The 19146-nt window shown below is 38.2% G+C and overlaps 1 long non-coding RNA gene across 1 annotated transcript in view; it reads left to right on the plus strand.

The window, feature by feature from the left end:
- The window catches only part of LOC147333006 (uncharacterized), a 43872-nt gene that overhangs the window by 2272 nt on the left and 22454 nt on the right, over window positions 1-19146 (plus strand). The window contains exon 2 of the long non-coding RNA XR_015128859.1: window positions 2474-2580. This is a non-coding gene — a long non-coding RNA (uncharacterized LOC147333006). The remainder of the gene's footprint in view (window positions 1-2473; window positions 2581-19146) is intronic.

Genomic DNA, 19146 nt, shown 5'->3' on the forward strand with positions numbered 1-19146 from the left:
TTTTTCATGGCCAGAGAAGCATAGGTGGAACTAATAGCATTAATTAGCAGCGGCTTCATTCCAGTCAGTCGTCTGGAAAAGCAAACATGTGCCATAGTGTGGCTCTGTTTAACAAACAGCAGACTAAAGCCATAATTAATGTAACCACAGGAGTTTTGTGAAAGCTTTTTGCCGTTACGTGTCAAAATGCTGTCCGTTTTGCTTTGTTTTGTCTGACTTTTGGTCAGTTACACATTTCCCTATTAAAATCATCATAAAATGTAAGGATTATCTTTCTTTTTAAATATCTAATTACAACTAGTTTTGAATATTGAGTCATTGGTGTGCTTTCTCCTTATCGAGTTGAATAAATACATTTCCTTTATTAGTGACCCGTGAAACAGCATGATCTCAATTTTAGCCGGAAGGCTGTTTTTAAAGAATGGCATTTAAAACTTTTAAGACAACGTGGATCTTAAGTCTTTAAAGTTTTCAAGAATCCACAATACCCTGATAAATGACAAATCCCCTGATGATATGATCTACCTGCAACTTTTGCAGCTCTTTCAGTCCATACTAAAGTTGTAGAGGGCCATTTCTCATCCCAGACTTGGAGAATAATTAATAGAGTACAACCTTAAGAGGCATGGCCCCTGTGCAAAGTTGTAACATGTGTTTTTTGTCATTCAATCCAACACTGGTACTGCAGTCTGGTGGTGTTTCTCATATATTAATGTCTTACATCCACTGTGTGTTCTACTTTATCGGAGCTGATCCATACCACTGGCAGAGATGATTATTCTGAATTTGGAAATTAACATTAAAAGCAGAGTACCTCAGCATAGAGCCAGTAAAAGCTGCTTTATGTTTGAGCAATCCTGTCAGTCACTGCCGTGCATCATTAAGTGTTTGTGCTGCATCCTGGTATAGCTGCATCTTTGAAGTTTATCCCTGCACAGTAGTGAATTCACTGACTGGCAAGAGAGAACTAGGCCAGCTTTTGGCTAAAATAAGTCTTTTTATTTTTGGACTCTGAGCCGCAGTATCGATTTTCTTAGTTTCACTAAAATATTTTTCATCTCAAAGCCACAACCACAAAAAGTCGTTCGGTATGTGCTGCTCATTCATCTACCTTGCCTGAGGGCAGCTGCTTATCTTTTCTCTCATGGAAGTAGAGTACTCCAACTTATGTCTGTTAAAGCAAACTTTACTCTTACCTTTGCAATACTTTATGATCATTATCAGCCAGCTTTGAAGTGGCACCATGTGTAAGGTTACATTTAGCTGCATTTAAGCGTTTTTCTCTCTCTTGTGGACATATTGTGAGGCTAAGGTTCTGTCTAGTAAGACATTCACTGATTTTTCTAAAGCTACCTCTCAAATCTCGAATCTTAAACGGCAATTACTGTGCTATCAAAATGTGGGAAGGTTTGCCTGCTGTTCATAATCAGAACCAATGGACTGTATCGTAACAGAAATCTCCATCTGCTATGTTTTTTTCCTGAACTTGTAACAAACTGGTGCACCAGCTGTAGAGTCCTGCTGCCGGCAGGAGGTTGTAAAAAATGCACAGTTCTCTTGCTACTCTTTTGTTTTTTTCTCCTCACTATCACCTTAGAACATGAGCCGATTCCTGACGATAATGAAACACCGTGTTAGTCTTTCTGGTATTGTCCTTGAACCCTTAACATAAATGTAAAGGAAGGGTAGTAGCTGGCGATTATCCACCTTCAGCTGATTGATATGGAAGGAGGTGGTGCTTTCTTTTGCAGCCCCTGTGCCCTTTCATGACTCCTGTGGCCCTGTGCAGCTCTGCGGGCAGGGGATGGAGGGTCATTAAGGGTTCACATGTGGAGAGGAGGGCGTCTGTCTTCTGTAATGGATGGTTGAGGATTGTCTTAGCGAATCTGTGGATCTAGAGCAGCACTCTGGTGATTTTTATTTATTCCTCGCTGTCTCCTAATCGGAAACGGTGGGAAACATTTTTCACCATCAGTGGTTGACAACAGTCTTTGTGTTTGATGCCTGCTGCTGAAAGAGCGGCTATACAAATATGTTTCCATCAGCCTCCCTTGCAGGTGCGGTTGTTTAAGCAGAAAATCTATTTTGTCAATTTTTTGCAGGGTTATTTTATATTATTTTATTCAAATTAAATTCAGTGCTTTCATAAACGGGTATATAAAATTTGTTTTCATCCTTTAGATTTAATCAAATGCTCTCTCTATACGTTTTCAAACCTAATACTTTTCCTTATGTTTTCCCATATGAATTGAGCCATTGCTTTCAAACATGCTCGGGCCAGAAAATGAGAATGTGTTTGCTTGGAAATAAAGATGAAAAAAAATGTTACAAGCACCTCCAGCAATATAATGGAAAATGTTATTGTCCAGTCTACCCCCTATTGTATTCTCTATGCCTGTCTTGTGTGTTTAGCGGGGGTGGTATTGCTTCCCAGATTTAAGGAAAAAAAGTTTTGTTTTCTCTGTTTTATCAGCACTCTGAAGCTGGGAGGAAAGCATGGCAGCACCATCTGTATCAGAAATGCAGGGGAAGCAGAAATACAACAAGAGAGGCTTTACTTCAAAACATGTTGTGCAAAAGGTAAGAGTAAAGTGCAAACCCAAATGTCCCAGTGACCTGAAGTGGTTTGAAAATGCTCGTTACATGAGATGAGTTTATGTATTTTAAGAATCATTACACATTAGACATGTTGGCCAAAAAAAAAAGAAGTCCATAACAACTCCACTTCTATCATCAATACAAAGAGGATTGAATGTATTTGCAGCTTGCAGTTTTTATTTTAAGTTACAAGATTTGTGGATCTTTCAGTTGAATGAGATGGTCTATTGATTTCAGCCAGTAGTCACAAATTCTGTGTCGTGCCTATAACAATTTAGTGAATTACTTGCATGGGAAAAATGTGGAGCCTGTACACCTTGAAGGGGCTTGTGTCAGGGCACTTTTTTCAGCCACTTGGGGGCAGTGAAAACAAGTTGGGAGCACACACTGAACACTCCGGTGGAGTTTGTGCTTGTTCAGCCAAACGGGGTCGTTGAATAATGTAGCTGTACTGTGATTGGTCTAGACATATGTGTACATTAATTTTCTGAACATATAAATGCCATTTAAAAAGAAGCAAAAACAGCCCAAACAGTGAAATGCATTCCAACAAAAACAAGCAAGTCAGTCCAGTCTTTAATGAGCTTATATACAATGGAGAAATCTTTGCTTCATGCACTATACAGTGAAGCAGAGACTGAAACAGGATTACAAGGAAATTAAGGACCACTGCGAGAAGATTATCAGTGCTGACAGACTGTTACATTACATCAGAGTCATCATTGGTGTTGAAAATAAAAACTGTAAAAATATAAAGGCTTGGATGGTATCTAATTCCCCAGGGACTTGAACAGGTGTTACCAGAACAGTTTGTTCTCCTAAGCTACTTTCAAACCAAAGCCAGACTCAATGTTTTCCTTTAGAGAAGGTACATTTGGTGTCATTCATACAGAAGTTGCTGTTGCAGGTAGTTCAGGCCTCTATGTTCCTCAATTCCAGCTGTGACTCAGATGGTAGAGTGGGTAATCTATCAATTGGAAGGTCAGTTGATCAATCCCCCAGCTCTTCCAGTCTGTATAGTGAAGTCTCCAGTCTGCATGTTGAAGTACTGAACCCGTAGTCTCCCCCTGAATGCAACTTTACATTTTGATGCATTTGTATGTGCACATTAGAAAAATATAGATAAAAGCTCTGGGTAAATGAGATTTGTAGTAGAAAGTGCTCAACTTGAATAGAAAGCAAGCTTTAGTTACCTCGTCATAACAATTTATTATAAAGAATAAGTTTGATCTTGAGGTCCCTGGTGCCAGGGCACTATATCTGTTATTAATGGTGGAAGGCTTTGTTATATGGACAACAAGAATAGAATAAAGGTTTATCTTTATTTGCTGTGTTTTCTTCCTGAACTGAACAGAATGTTTCAGCTCATCATGTAAACTATGGCTGGGCGTGACTGAATCACTGGAATCGATATATCGAGTATTTCCACACAGAGCTACCATATGATATACTTTGCCTTTAATGACCCTATTTTGTAAGACCTGTGCTGCTTATAAAATTCTTTTAGCTTTTCAAATGTTTAAAAAGACAATTTTCTGTGACGAGGAACTTAAAAAGAGAGAGACCCAAAGAAAAACTTTTTTTCTTGAATGTTCCCAGCTTTACTCCAGGGATCTACAGCCCCTGCTGCTCCAAAGGCTTACATGGCTTTCTGATTTATAAGCAGCTGGAATTGCAGGAAGTTCTCTGCAACTGAGAACAACACAATGGAGCTTGGTAGGGTGGGCGTAGATAAAGGGTGCAGGAATCGGTGGAGGATAGGACATAGAATTGTCCTTGAGAATCACAGAATGGAGCAGGCTTTTAGCCAAACGGCTCTGCTTCTTTATTGTGCTCATCCTAGTCTCCTCAGTAGTGCAGAAATCCCTTTTTTGGTAGGCAAACAGAGAAAAAAGGCAAGTGTTTTGTTGCTTTTGCTGCAGATTAAAGGGTGATTTTAGGGTACTGCATGATTCTAGTATTTGTAGATTACATGTATTTGAAATACCATCATGTGACCTGACCTTAAATACTAAAAATGTGAATTGCCATCTTGTAAATACCACCAGAATAAAGGTTCTTTTTTTAGGAGATTCATTTGAACAAACTGGCTCAGGAATAAACGAGGCCTGGCATATTTGAGAGAGGGTCATTTCTATAAAGGCTTCTATTGATATAAGGTTTCACAAACATGTGTCCATGTGTAATGATGATTTGTCTAACAACACCACAGTAATTGTGCAATAAGTCCCTCAAGCAAATTTTGGTTCAATAAAATGTGCCTTCAATGTTACCAGGTTGCCTTTTGTCATATTTAGTCTTTATTGATTAGAGAGACCAGATTCTACATTGGTGTGCTTAACAGCTTTTAGGGTGTACTTTTACAAACGTGAAAATGAAAATATCCTCACAGTAGAAATGATTGGATTGGGGTGTGTGTGTGTGTGTGTGTGTGTGTGTGTGTGTGTGTGTGTGTGTGTGTGTGTGTGTGTGTGTGTGTGTGTGTGTGTGTGTGTGTGTGTGTGTGTGTGTGTGTGTGTGTGTGTGTGTGTGTGTGTGCTTGCATGTGTGTCTCAGCTACTGAATCTGTGCACAGGGCAGTTAATATAAGCATGGTGTCTTCCCTACATTTAAAAGGGGGAAAATGGGTTTGAAGCATCCTAAATTTTAGCAAGGCACAGGAAAGCCAGGAGTGTGAGAGGTGGCACTTATAGTAGAAAACTGTTTACATATCTAATGCATAATGCAAAAAAAAATCTGTTGTAATGCACCATGGCACTATTTAACTCTTAACTCTGTCTTCTGCACTGTGTAAATGATAGTTGTTTTATTTTGTATTTTTTTTTTTTTTTTTAAACGGGATAGAGCCAGCAAGCTGACGGGACGATTCTTCAGACATTTTGGTCCATATTGACATGATAGCATTACATAGTTGCTGCATATTTGTTGGCTGCATATCCATGATGTAAATGCCATTCCCCCACATCAAAAAGGTGCTCTACCGGATTGTGATCTGGTGACTGTGTACAGTGGCGTGCAGTGAACTCACTGTCATGTCCAGGAAACCAGTTTTAGATGATTTGAGCCTTGTGACATGTTTTGTCCTGTTGGAAGAAGCTATCAGAAGATGTAGCTCAGGAGGCAGAGCAGGTCATCTACTGATTGGAAGGTTATTGGTTCGATCCCTGGGTCCTCCAGTCTGCATGCCAAGTATCCTTGGACAAGATACTAACCCCAAATTGCTCTCCGACGTGTCCAATGTGTATGAATGGTAGTTAGGAATCACTAAGAAACTTGGAAGACAGTGCTTGTGTGACTGGGTCACTGTGGCTTTGAGTATTCCGGGAGAGTAGAAAAGTGCTATATAAGAAGCAGTCCAGTTATCAAACTGGTGGACATGGTCAGGAACAATACTCGGGTTAACTGTGGCATTTAAACAATGCTTAGCTGATAAAAGTGACACCTCACATGGGCTTCTGCTTGCATAACCCATCTTCAGGGTTTTTATTGTGCATTCAGTGGATTTTTTGACCATTATCTGTAAACGCCAGAGATGTTTGTGCAGGAAAATCCCAGCAGATCAATAGTTTCTAAAATGCTCAAACCAGTCCGTCTGACACCAGTGATCATGGCTTTTCTGCTTTCTCATCTTTCCTACTAGTTAAACAGGTGCACCTAATAAAGTAAATTGTAAATGCTTGTTGCCATCATAAATGACATCTATCTTAATAGTTTGATGCCAGTGTGATATGTGTGTAGATGATCATTTTAGAGTGAAACCAGCTATTTTCTTTATTGCGCTGCTGCTCTCTGAGCCTACTGTCTCTTTGTTTCTCTTTAGGCTGAGCTAAAATCTACTTTAAAAAGGAGAATTCAGTTTTTTATTGTATATTTGTGCAATAATATTAAAGGCACTGAGTCACATTTAATGTGAGAGAATACAATAATAGACAATTTATCGTCTCACAGAAGGAAAGCACAGGTGTATTAATTATGATCATTTTGTGTTTAGTGGAGGTTCTGATTTTGTGCACTCTGCAGGTTTTCTGCTCGTGTATTACAAACCGGTGACCCACCAGACCTAAATTGACCCCTTGCTTTGTCTGAGGACCAAAATGATTAGTGATTGGCATTTTGGCATTAGTATTTTATTTTATATTATATTTTTAGAAAAATGTTTACTTTAGTTATCTATTTGTTTTCTGCATTTACCCATTTCAAACATAAAAACAACTTGAAAGACTTGTATGAAGAAATAAAAGAGGAAAGAAAAGGCAAGTCCACTAATTAACATGGGCCTGTGCCACCACACAATCAGCATTATAATAGATGGATAGCACTACATGAAACATGTATATTGAATTAATGTTACATTTTAGTTATGAAAATTGACCCGAAAATCCTTTTGAGGACAATTTAATGATTGATGTCATCAGTCACGTGTCTCCTTTAAATGCACACTGTATATAAGTTTTAAAAGATGCATAGAGAAACTCTGGTGCCGTGTTTAAATCCACGTTACAGTAGTAGAACTACTCATTTCAGATGGTTAATGCGGTCCTGCCTCTGCAGACATTCAGTTTTTACGCTCTGTTCACTCATCTGAGGCGAAGCCTGCTGTAATTCGACGTAACCAGCAGAAAATTCACTTCACATTTGTAAAGCTTACATACAACGTAAGTCATTTATCAGAGGAGGTTTCTTTAGATCTTCACCCGACTGTGGTCTTTGTGAGTTTCTTTTTTCTTAATAAACATTATCATGGGGAATGCAGTTTCTGTGAGCCAGAGGCAAAAGGCTGAAATGTAATTTTGAAATCTGAGTCGAGATCAAGTCACTGCAGACTTGGAATATCTCAAATATGTTTTTTATTAAAGGCAGGGAAATTATAGGACAAGGGCGTCCTGGAAATTGTTCTTTGTTCAGCGTCGTATAGAGCCTCCAGCTTTTTGAACTGTCCACGTGCTTTGACCCTGTCCTTTGTTCCTCCTGACTTCACATGGGATTTCCAGCTTGCAGGCAGAACTGTGTGTTTTTATTAAGACATCTGTCTACTGTGTTCCCCAATTAGCCCGTTATTTCTGTGAGCTCTGTGTACATTTTCCATATTTCCAATTCCTCAGCAGTTTACTTTTGCTTTTTAATAGACACTATGACTGAAAAGTAATACAACTAACAAATGAATATTTCTACTTACTTTCTTTCTCATTTCACTTCATTTTCTAACTGCACGTCTCTGTCCATTTATCTTTTTTAATGATATTGCCTCTTTTGTATTCCTCCCAACATTTACATCTAATTGTATTAAATTGAATCAAATTTGATATAAGGGATTACTCCCGTCTCGATTTCTTATCACTGCACCAGAGAGCTGAGAAATTGCTTCCTGCTTAGATTCTGTCCTTTAATCTTTAAGCAATTTCTTGCTTCCCAAAACCCGAAGGGAGAGTGAGAAGATGAGAAAGCCAAGACTTTAAATTGATAGATCCACTACTTTACTATTCATATAGGAAGTTAGAGTGGATGGACCTGCACGGATGGATAAATTAACATAATGCAGAGTTAACCCGAAATTGGTACCATGCTTTTAACCTAGATTGCTTAGACTAGACTAGTAATAACCATAATTATCCAGTATGAATACATTAAAGCTTTGTGAAATATAAGGAGTAAGAAGATGAAAAAAATATTGGAAAATTCAAAATCACTTGTATTGCCAGTCAACATTTAAAAGTTGGCAGCTAGGCCTGCGTGAGATTTCTTTACCAACTTAATAGCATTACCATCTGTTTAGTATTCATGAAAGTAGGTTGGATATAGGAACTGCTGACATTTGTGGACATCATATGCTTTAATAAGTAAAATATGTAACTGGAATTTATCCTGAAAAATAGAACCCAGTTTAATAAATGGGGGGAAAAACCAACTTTGGAGACTTTTAATTCCTTAAGGAGAAGTATGATACAGTATTATAACTCTGTATGTGAACCTTTGCATTCACTATATGGCAGAACTGAGTTGTTATACCAAAATTGCTGCTCAGCATTTCCTGTAACTGTCTATTATTCCTGCACATCAGATAGGAGGGATTTGAGCTGCTTGTTTCAGACTTTCTTACAGCATTTGTAACCTTTCCAAAACATCAACTTTATTCTGCTGTAACCATTTTTTAGTGGAATAGCTTGTGTGATTTGTGTTGTTATAGCACAACTTGCATTACCTTTAAGTTGTTCATTTTTCCTTATAATTTGCTGGTTTAATTCAAAATTGAGTGATGGCAGGTAGTGCTGGCTCATGCATGCATGCATGCATCAGCACATAAACAAATCATAAGAAAGCCACTTACGGAATGGTTTCAAAGAAGGAAAACGCTACTAGACTGCAGTGTTTTCCTTTCACTGCTTCTCATTTAAACCTAAAAAGTTGTGTTTTAGCCTCAATTTAAAATAAAATATTTCTCAAACAATCTGGCTCTTAAAAGGGAAATCTTTAGAAATCTGCAGATGGACAGCAGTCTCCTGGAATTATACAATGTTAGAGAGGCTTTTAGTTGCTTTGAAGCTGTCCTGGGTTCCTTTGTGATCTCCCAGACTGCTGCAAGCCCTGCTCTTGAAGTCATATTAGTTCGCCGACCACTTCTGTGGAGGTTAACAAAGGACTTTAACTTCTTTCATTTGTGCACAGTCTGATTGCAAATTGGTCGAGACTCTTTTGTTATGGTTGTATAACCTTTTCCAGCCTAACAAAAATAAGCCACTTTCTGAAGTGACATGCCACATCATTAGATATGTGTTGTGAAGATTGGACTTTTTTTTTTTTTTTTTTATGGATCGGTGTTATCTACTTAAAAGCAGGGCACCCACTCACACGTCACTGACATTCCACTGAAAACGCTTAATCCTAATTTTACCTTCACATTTATCACTGAAGGTTTACATGCCTTTTCCACTTGTGTATGTTGGAAGTTTTATATCTTTGTCTCATATTTTTCCACCCATTTATTGCATCTGTAGCCACAAGTACAGTTTGCCATCTGTGACTTAAAAGAAAATAAAAACACTGGCAATGTTCTGTGTGTGGTAGCTCAGTTTGTACCAAATACTCAAATCATCCAAATAAATGTGTATTGATTTCTTGGTAAATCGCTGCTGGTACGCTGCTAGTTAATGACACTGCTGGACAGGCCCAGGCTCAGCTGTAATTCTAATTAAATGAAATGGATGATGGTCAATAGCTACTGTGGTGAAGGTCTGACTGAGTGGATATCAGATGTCCTAATTAACCATGTTGCCAGACAAACAGTACTGTGTAGAAGACACCCTGCCATCATAAGCACTTAAGCTCTTTAATAAGATTCTATTACTGGACAGAGCAGCCTTAGTCCTGTTGCTATACTCTTGGTTGACTGCCTTGGTAACTGTGGAGCTTGGCTGAAGTGAAAGGGTGCTTGTCGCTTGACAGTGGAAACGATGTTTATACCAAAAACCTTTCTCTGCAGTGCTGACGAAATCCACTCTATGGTCTATTGATCTGGCCTGCAGTTTGATTGATGCTGTCTTTAAAAATTCATTAGTTTGAGGCATGGGGGAGCTGCAGGGCGGCACTCCTGTAGGATACATTTGTCTATGTTTACAGAACCAGCAGCATTCAGTCAGTGGCAAGAAAAGAGGCCTGACAGGGCCACCCAGGGCCAAATGAGTCACAGTCACTGTTTACCAGCACACATTAAAACACACAGTCCCACAAGAAACTCGTGCCATGCTCATTTAGTATGCACCTGCATATTTATAAAAGGATCTTTTTGATTGCTTTGTGTCTCATGGTTTTCCTGTGCAGTTATTGCAGGCTCCCTCTGTGCATGCAGCTGTTCTTAAACTGCAGTCAAAATATTAACATTAAAATATTAATGTAAAGGAAAAAAGTCATTTGGAGACTTTTGTTGTTCAGTTATCTCTGAGTCTCACATCATAAATCAGCTGTAGGGGGTTCTGTGGAATGCTGTTCATGTGTTTTGGAGCTTTTCACTAACATTTTTAGAGTGGTACTCATTAGTAATGCTAAGCATACATATGATGGAAGAAGGTTTCATCTCAGCTTTGTTGCTGCAGAACTTTCCTAATTGGCCCTGGGATGTTATGAAAACTCTCAAAGGCTGAGTTGAAGCTCTCCTTCGTTCCAAATGTTTTTGTAGTCAACAAAGCAACGTTCATAGACAGTGATGCACGAAAGGTGCAAGTGAATTGGAATATATTAGCAAATGTAAAAGTAACCTAAATGAAAAGTTTTTTTGGAAAGATTTTCTGTATATAAACTACTTGCTTATCAGCAGCTAAAGTTTAGCAGTGCAAATGAAAAATTTCTACTAAGTATTTGTTAATCTGTTACTTACAACTCAAGTTTTCCATGCAGGTTACATACACGTTAGGTATGAATGCAACATGTCAAGTGTTTTTCCTGCATGCACGTCAAAGGATCAAATTGAATAATCCCGAGCATGAAGAGAGAAAATTTAAAAAGACTAAAGTTTACTGCACTCAAAGCTTACATTTTTAGTTCTGTTTTGGGCTGTGTGAATATTTTACATGCATTTATTAGATGATGAGATCTCTCTAATCTTAGAAATAAAACTGCACTTGTGGCTGATCCCCCCATAAAATGACATAACTCTGTTGCTAACACAGATCTCACCAAAGTTGTTCCTAATTGTCTTGTAGTTCGTTCTCATCTGGTGCTGGTCTATAGTCTTGTCCCCGATGTCCTTATTTTTGGGATTTTCTTCTTAACTCATTCACTGCCATTGACGTCTATAGCCGTCAATTGCAGTGAATGAGTCAATGGGTTTAACTCATTCACTGCCAATGGCTGGCAGTGAATGAGTTAATATTATAGAGCCTTTACAATATAAAACTCTTCTGAGATCGTTGTTGTTGTGAATTAGCACTTTATTATTACTAAATCCTTTTATTGAGGCTAATTGCTAATTGCTTGTAAGATCTCTCTTACAAGCAATTTCATAAAGACAATTAATTATTAGTCAAAAATGTGTTTGTTTTTTTTGGGTTTTTTTTTGTGGGTGTCAGTTCTCAGCGTGTTTTCTGCAATAAAAGGGGGAATCACCAAAAGCATCATATTTTTCTGTGTCTGGTGAAACCACTGAGGGCTGGCAGTGAGACGGAGTTAATCACCTAAAGAACAACACATGCTGTGCAAAATAGTCAGACTTGATAAACAGGAACATTAAGACGTGCAAATGAAGCATTTTTCTTCATTATAGTTGTGTTATTCAAATATTACTGATTGGTAACGGGTCCAGTTTGCACTTAGTGGTGAATAGTGAGTGAGTATGACAGAGCACCGGAAGTAAGACAAGTGAAAGGACGGAGGGTGGTGATGTAGACCGTATCTGTGAGTAGGAATGGGTATCATTTAGGTTTTATCCGATACCGGTGCCAAACCAGTACTTTTGAAACAGTGCCGGTGCTTAAACGGCGCTCGAACCGGTGCTCGAACCGGTGCTCGAACCGGTGCTCGAACCAGTGCTTAAAGAATAGAAAACACAAACTTTGTCCAAAAACCTCTCATGTTTAGCTTTAGCCTTTTTGGCCAGGGTGAAGGGAGTATCTGCCATCAAACAAGAAGACAGCCGCATGTAACTACGACGGTCTTTGCTAGTTCACCTTACATGCATTAATTTAAAAAAAACGCTATACGTCGCCAGGTGTTTCATCAGATTCGAGGTGTTACCTCCTTTGCACAGTATCACCTTAAAGCACTTGTTGTAGGCTGCTGAGTTTGCATCTTTTGCTGTGAAGTACAGCCAGACTTTTGACCGCTTCACCTTGGGCATTTTTAATCTGTCGCTCTGCTTTAAAAGAACATACATACCTGGGCCCGCCTACTATCCTTGGAAAGGTAAAATTATTGGCTAGAATCCAAAGTGTATGACATCTCAGGAAAAAAAAGCACCAAAATGTGCCATAATGGCTCCGGATACCGATACCGGTACCCATCCCTATCTGTGAGTGAAATAGTCAAAGAGAAGTAAAAATGGGAATGACAGACTTTTGCAGGCCTAATTATCCTACTGCTTTAATTATACTTGTAGCGAGTATCACATTGAAACCCTACACCCACCCAGCTACTACCATAGACAAGTGCCCACTCTCACTTCCACATGAAAGCAGAGACTGAACAGAAGGCGAGCCCTGCAGTCTGCGCTTGCAGCTCCCCCACAGTGGATTCTGGGTCAGGTTGTATTCACCAGTGGAGCAGAGGGAAAGCCTCGACTGGCAGGGCACAAAACACTACAGAGCTGCTGGCTTTTTGAAGCAGGGAAATGAGAATTTGCCACTGCCTGAGCTTGCATCACCCCTGCTCTTCACCCACTCCCACGGTGGAGTGGGGAAGAGTTCAGACACACCGTTTCACTCGGGCTTTGTCAGTGCAGACCGCAGCCCACGCTTTGTTCTTCAGTTTTGTGTGGATGTAGTCAGTTTGAATAGAGAATTACACAATGAAGAATGCGCAGTTATTTATTTGCATGTTGCTTTGCTGACATGCCATTGTAATACATGGGATTAAGGGACGAACATGACTGCATGTGCATGCATTTGAAAAGCTGCCTCTGGCGAACATTAGAGTGCCGTTTTCATCCTCATGACTCAGTTGAACAAAATGACACCTCAGGCTTCAACTTGTTACACAAGAGACTTGTGTGAGAACATAGGATGGTAATGACTTATCTTTTCTGCAAATAGGACTGTGCATATCATACTCTCATAGGTAATGCAGGTGTGCTCAGGGGAAATAAATCTGTATGGTGTACATGTCTAAACACTGATTAGTTGCTTGCAGAAGGGACAGTATCATCTCACAGAGGACCAGGTTGGAAAAAGGAGATCTGAAAACGGCTCAAGTCTTGACAATAATCCAACATGTTGCTAGTATGCTGATTTATTTTTCTGACATGAGCATCTGCAGACTCGGACCAATATTTACAACCATCTCCTTTCTTGTCTTGAAACAGTTATGCCGGTTTGAAAGATTTTAAAAATTAAAATACACATTTTAAAAAGACGCACTTGGATCTTTGAACCCTGAACTAAAACTATTATGTACAGTACATTTTTGTGTTTGTTTCACCTCTACACTTATAGCATTGTTCAAAACTATCGATACAAAAATCAGAAATTCAAGTTTGTTGTTGTTGTTTTTTTTTGTTTTTTTTTACTTTCTGACAGGCACCGTTTAGAACTCAACAGGGGTCTTAATTGAATCTATCACTGTAATAAAAATATGTTTGCTTGTCACAAACATGTTGGTGTGTCATGTGTCTGTAGGCTAATAAGAACTATGACATGCTCTAATTATCACTGCACTGCAAAGCTTTAGTTCATCTATTACAGTAGCAATGCCTGCTATCTAATATTGCTGCCAAGGGAGATGCTGACCCGGAGGCTTCTGTTTTTTAAAAGCCCAAATATTAGCAAAAAAGCTTTTATTCTCTTCCAGTAATTGGCAGTTGGTGGCAGCGATGTGCAAAGAAAAAAAAAAAAAAGTAACAACCCAAGAAAGGCAAGTATGAAGACTTGTAAGGTTGCAACTAAAGTATATACAACAAAGCCCTAAAAGTAAATGTGTCCTTTTTAAAACTGTAGAATCTGAGGCCACATTGAGATTCTGTCATGACTTGATGTAAATAAAATAAATAAATCTATATTTGCACTACTCAAGCAATTAAGCACCATTGACACTCACATGAACTCTTTTATAGAAGCTGCCACATTTCCTTAAGCTTTCTTTCCACTAATGCATGACTTCAGAAGACACCCAGATAACTAATTCAACCTACAGCTGTTGTTCATCTGTTATTTCTCTCAAGTTTTCTGCAAAAGATTTCTTAGCACTGTGATAGTGAGAAATGTGACATTGAATGTAAGGGAAAGTGTCAGAAGATAAAGTGTTGTTTTGAGCCAAGAGAGGCATCAAATCATGACTAGAGTGAAACATGCAGTGCATTGCACTATAAAGCACTTTACAAAAACTGGATCAGTTGCATCCAAAGCATGATTAGTCAGATAAAAAATGACTACATCATCATGAAATCGATACATAAAGCTTTGGAAAAGAGAGACCAGCAACTTCACTGCATGTAAAGCATTTGTTAAATACATATAGAAAGCTTTATATCTGCACAAGGATTAAGTAAAGCATGCCTAGTTTTCTGAGATGATCAGATACAACCTCTAAACCACAAAAGAAGGAAATGAGGTCAAATGTTGTGATGGGCTAAGGAACACCAGTATTTCACAGCAGATGACGGGAAAAAAAAGACTTATTACTGATGAGTCCCAGTTTGAGGATCATGGCATTAACAGAAATGTATTAGACTCACAGTAAACACTGTGTTTTACCGGTGTGTGGGTGCATACTCTGGAATTGAACTACCTCTTTTTTCTGTAGTCATGCTCCACCTTTTTGGTAGTGTGGTTATGGAGAATGTTTTATACTCCAGCAGGATAAGTCTAAATGCATGTCAGAGAATTGCGGAAGTAAACCTGAATACAAGACATGTCTGTCAAAAATGGACAGAATAAGTTCTACAGACATGATATTGTTTGTATTTCAGGTTCCTATTGAGGAAAAAGTTATTTAGTGACAATTATCTTTATTGCTTTAGTGCCCAGCTGTTGTTAGTATGCAGCACTTATCTAATGGAGTATGACTTTAGGTAGCCACCAAATAACTGAGGACTGTGCAGAAAAATATACTCATCAAACCCTTATTATTAGTGTTCATGATATATATGTATCTGTAATGCTGTTTGTTTTTGTTTGTTTTGTAGAAATTTTGTTTATAGTTTGTACACACCAGGTGAGGTAACTGTTGCACTTATTGATACTATCTGTATGTGTGAATGTCAGGAGGTTTTAGTATACAGTTATGTCTAAATTGGAAAAGCTGGGACCAAATTCTCCACTGGTTTTGAACATGTGACATAAACTGTGAATGAATTAATTGTGCATTTGTGCTTTCTTTCCTTGTGCTCGCTAGCTGCATAAAAGAGCTGTGATTGGCCCTGAGCCCTGAGAACCCTCCTTATTCAGCTTACCTCAGTTCCACTGCCAAATTGTGAGCCATAATACACTGAGAACATTGAGCATTCCAGGCTTGCTTCAACAACGAGGTTTGTGAGGTTTTGAGGCAGTTTGTTTCCATGGATTCAGCTTAAATCACATTTGTTAGTCTGTAGTATTCTCAGGTGTTTGAACGCTGTTGTTTATTAGTGTATTATTATTATTATTATTATTATTATTATTAATGCTATAAAGTGTAAACCAAAGTTTAATACAGTTTTATGTTTACACTGAAAAGTGTACCAATCAAAGTATTAATCAAAAATGAATTGTATTATTTTATAATCAAAAATATTGACTAAATAATTCTAAAAAATGATTTACTAACTAATTTTTGAAGCATTTTTGTTTTTGATCTCTCACGTCCCACTTTTGAATCACTCAATAGTTTAAGTAGTTTCGTGACTCATAAAAATAAATCAGATACTTGGAAAGGAGTGAAGGGTTCATTTTGCTTGAGCTTTTGTTCGACTCTCAGAGATACTAATGAAGGTTGCTGCACATGGGTGATTAACTCACAGCATCACAGCACCACAGCACCTTTGAGGTCTTTGTTCCAAAGAGTGAAGGAAAATGACTTTCATCGCTCTCTGTAGCCTCCTCAAGATTTCCTATTTATTTTTCAATCTTTTATCTACATTACAAACTCCTTCCACTCAATATCTGGTAGAGCTAGTATGTTTTTACCCGTTTTCTAAATGAAGCAAATGCACATAAAAAAATTCTTTAAGATTTTATTTTTTTTATTTTTTTTATAGAGGAATGAGAGCATAGAGGGCAAAATCAATGCAGACATTAGATTGCAGACATTAGACATTATCTACAGAAAGTAGTAGTTTTGGTAATGGGATGTCCCCTCTTATTAAACCAACCTTAAGGGAAATAATTAGTTGATTCCCTGCTGAATTAAGTTTGCTCACTTACATTGAAACAGTCTTTTAATGGTATTTTATTTTAAGCAATAGAGATGAAATATCAGCCAAAAATCCAGAAAAAACATGCATAAAAGTTATAAATTGATTAGTAAGTGATTGAGCAATATAAGTATTTGACCTTCCACAACCCAGCCAGAATTCTTGCTCCTACAGATGTGCTCAAAGGTTACTATTGATCTATTACAAATATTCCTGATATCAACTCATTATGCTGCAATTATTTAGAAATAGAAGAAATATAAACTAACTATCAGCTGCCCACAGTCTGGAGCTTAATGCTGAATTTTCAACAGAAAATTCAACTTATATTGTAATAGTAACAGTAGCTTTACCAAAGTTATACAGGTAGAGTTCACACATTTGCACTTTGGACTGTACAAATTATTGAATATTTGTGCTCTACGTGTTTCCCTTCATATCCTTAGAGTGCTTTTTTTTTTCTCTCACTGAACTTCAGTTATTGCATATCCTCTGAATTTCACTGGTTGTGAATATCAACCCCAGAGTTGTGGCTCTGACAGAGGTGAATCTAGGAGGGTACAGAGGTTGGTGGACTGCTGGAGAGACGTGCCCTGATAAATCACATCTGTTCTGGAGATGTGAGGCTGCCTGAACTGAAGCGTGACTGAGTGTTGAGGGGAGAACAGCTGATCAGGAGTGGGGGGGTTCAAATTCAAACTTTTGACTCCTCCTCCTCCACTTCATCTTCATTCCCTTGGGCATATGTTCTTTTGTGTCTTTGCAAACAGGAAGCCACTGTAAGTACTTTTAAGGTGCATGCATGAGTAAATTCATCTCTTTTTCCAGAGTAGTAGCTGAGGTGAACAGATGGAGCATCAGGGAGCGTTACATAACGTCTAATATCGAGCATCATGAGGGTAAAAAAGTGGCTCAGGATAACTCGATGTGTGTGGCTTGGTGTGAAGTTTACTTTCAGCATTTTAACATAAAATCTACCACTCCAATAGACACGCTGTGAACTTTATGTGGTTCATGTTATACTTATCCATAGCAGCAACACAACACCTTCTCTTAGAGTCTGACCTGTTTATTAATGCTGGCTCGTGGCACCACAGGGAAACCATTTAATATCAATCTGAAGATCCGACCAAGGGCTCAGTCAGGTTGTCTTGGGGTGACCGTACCACTCGATTCCTTTTAGTGGACGTGGCAGAATCCGGTGTTAAACTCTGGCTTAATTATTGTACTGCACAGCTCCTTGGACCAGAAAGGCTAAATTAGCAGAAATACCTGCCTGTGGTGTCACATTAATTGTGAGGCGAACACTTGTCGCTATAAGAGATAATTTAAAAGAAATAATCTTTTTGAAATATGAAGAGCTATTTTAAAGTAAGAGGGGGCACTGAGGCTTTTGCAGACTCACGTGAGTTAAATGTGCCTGAACTCTGTAATGGTTCCTGCATGGATTGAATTTCTAATAAGGCTGCCGACAAAAACCTGGACTGTTTGTATTGTATTATATTGATATTATTTGAATTTCAGCTTGAACAGTTATTTAAATAACAAACACAGTTGGATCTCTGCAATATCAGCATGAACTATCTGGCAAAAGAAAGCCAACAAACATGCAAAATATGGTGACTGCAGTCTTGTTTTTCTTTTTCTTTTTTTAATCAAATATGCAAAAAAAGTGTTCCAGGAATTTGAAGCTCCCACCTAAATGCTTTCTATAAAGGATATACAGCTGTAGAAGCAGCAGTAAGGTTCACTATAAGATAGCATTGTATTCTTCATAGTGACTGTGCAGTGGTGCTGTTTTTGCTGCGCGCTCAGCTGTGATAATTAAAAGACTCCCTCCCCTCGTGTCCCACCCCCAGAGTGCTCGCTGTTTCCTACACAACTCAAAGAACAACTTCTCTGCGTTACCTAACATCGAGACATCGAGGGCGGGAACACTCAAAAATCCTGCTTCAGACACTGAAATTAACTTTAATTAAAATTTAATTATTATTATCCTTATTATTATCACCAGCCTCTTCTGCTGAAGGGGAGTAATTTCACCTCACAAAAGCAAGTTAGTAGCTTCAGGATTTGTAATCATGAAGCGAAGACTCGTGACTGAAAAATATGACTAGCAGGAACATTCCACCACACTGAAAAAAATATGTTGTTGGATTTACTTAATTCAATGGTGGACATTTGTTGCACACAGATGTTTTGCTTTGGCAGCAACTTAAACAATTGAGTTAAATTAACACAATTTATTCATGTTCAATAAACCTGTGCAATTTGTGTTGATAAAATGTGACTTAAACATGTTTTGATGAAGTAATTTGAGCTCTTGAAATATTTTAATCCTTCACAATTTTCTCACTTTATCCCAACACCATTCAATAACTTTTACCCAATACTACTTGGTCACTTAAATGCTACATGTTATCTTCAAATTACATTTTGCTATTATATTCTAGTATCAAATACACAATTTTCAAATGGAGGCCTTATAACAGATTGTATTGTTCTCTTCCAAGATGGTT

The sequence above is a fragment of the Aulonocara sp. 'chitande type north' Nkhata Bay genome, linkage group LG4 (genome assembly GCF_057382095.1).
Source record: "Aulonocara sp. 'chitande type north' Nkhata Bay isolate Kocher_YH1m ecotype deep benthic linkage group LG4, A_spYH_male_GT1.1, whole genome shotgun sequence".
Classification (NCBI taxonomy): Eukaryota; Metazoa; Chordata; class Actinopteri; order Cichliformes; family Cichlidae; genus Aulonocara; species Aulonocara sp. 'chitande type north' Nkhata Bay.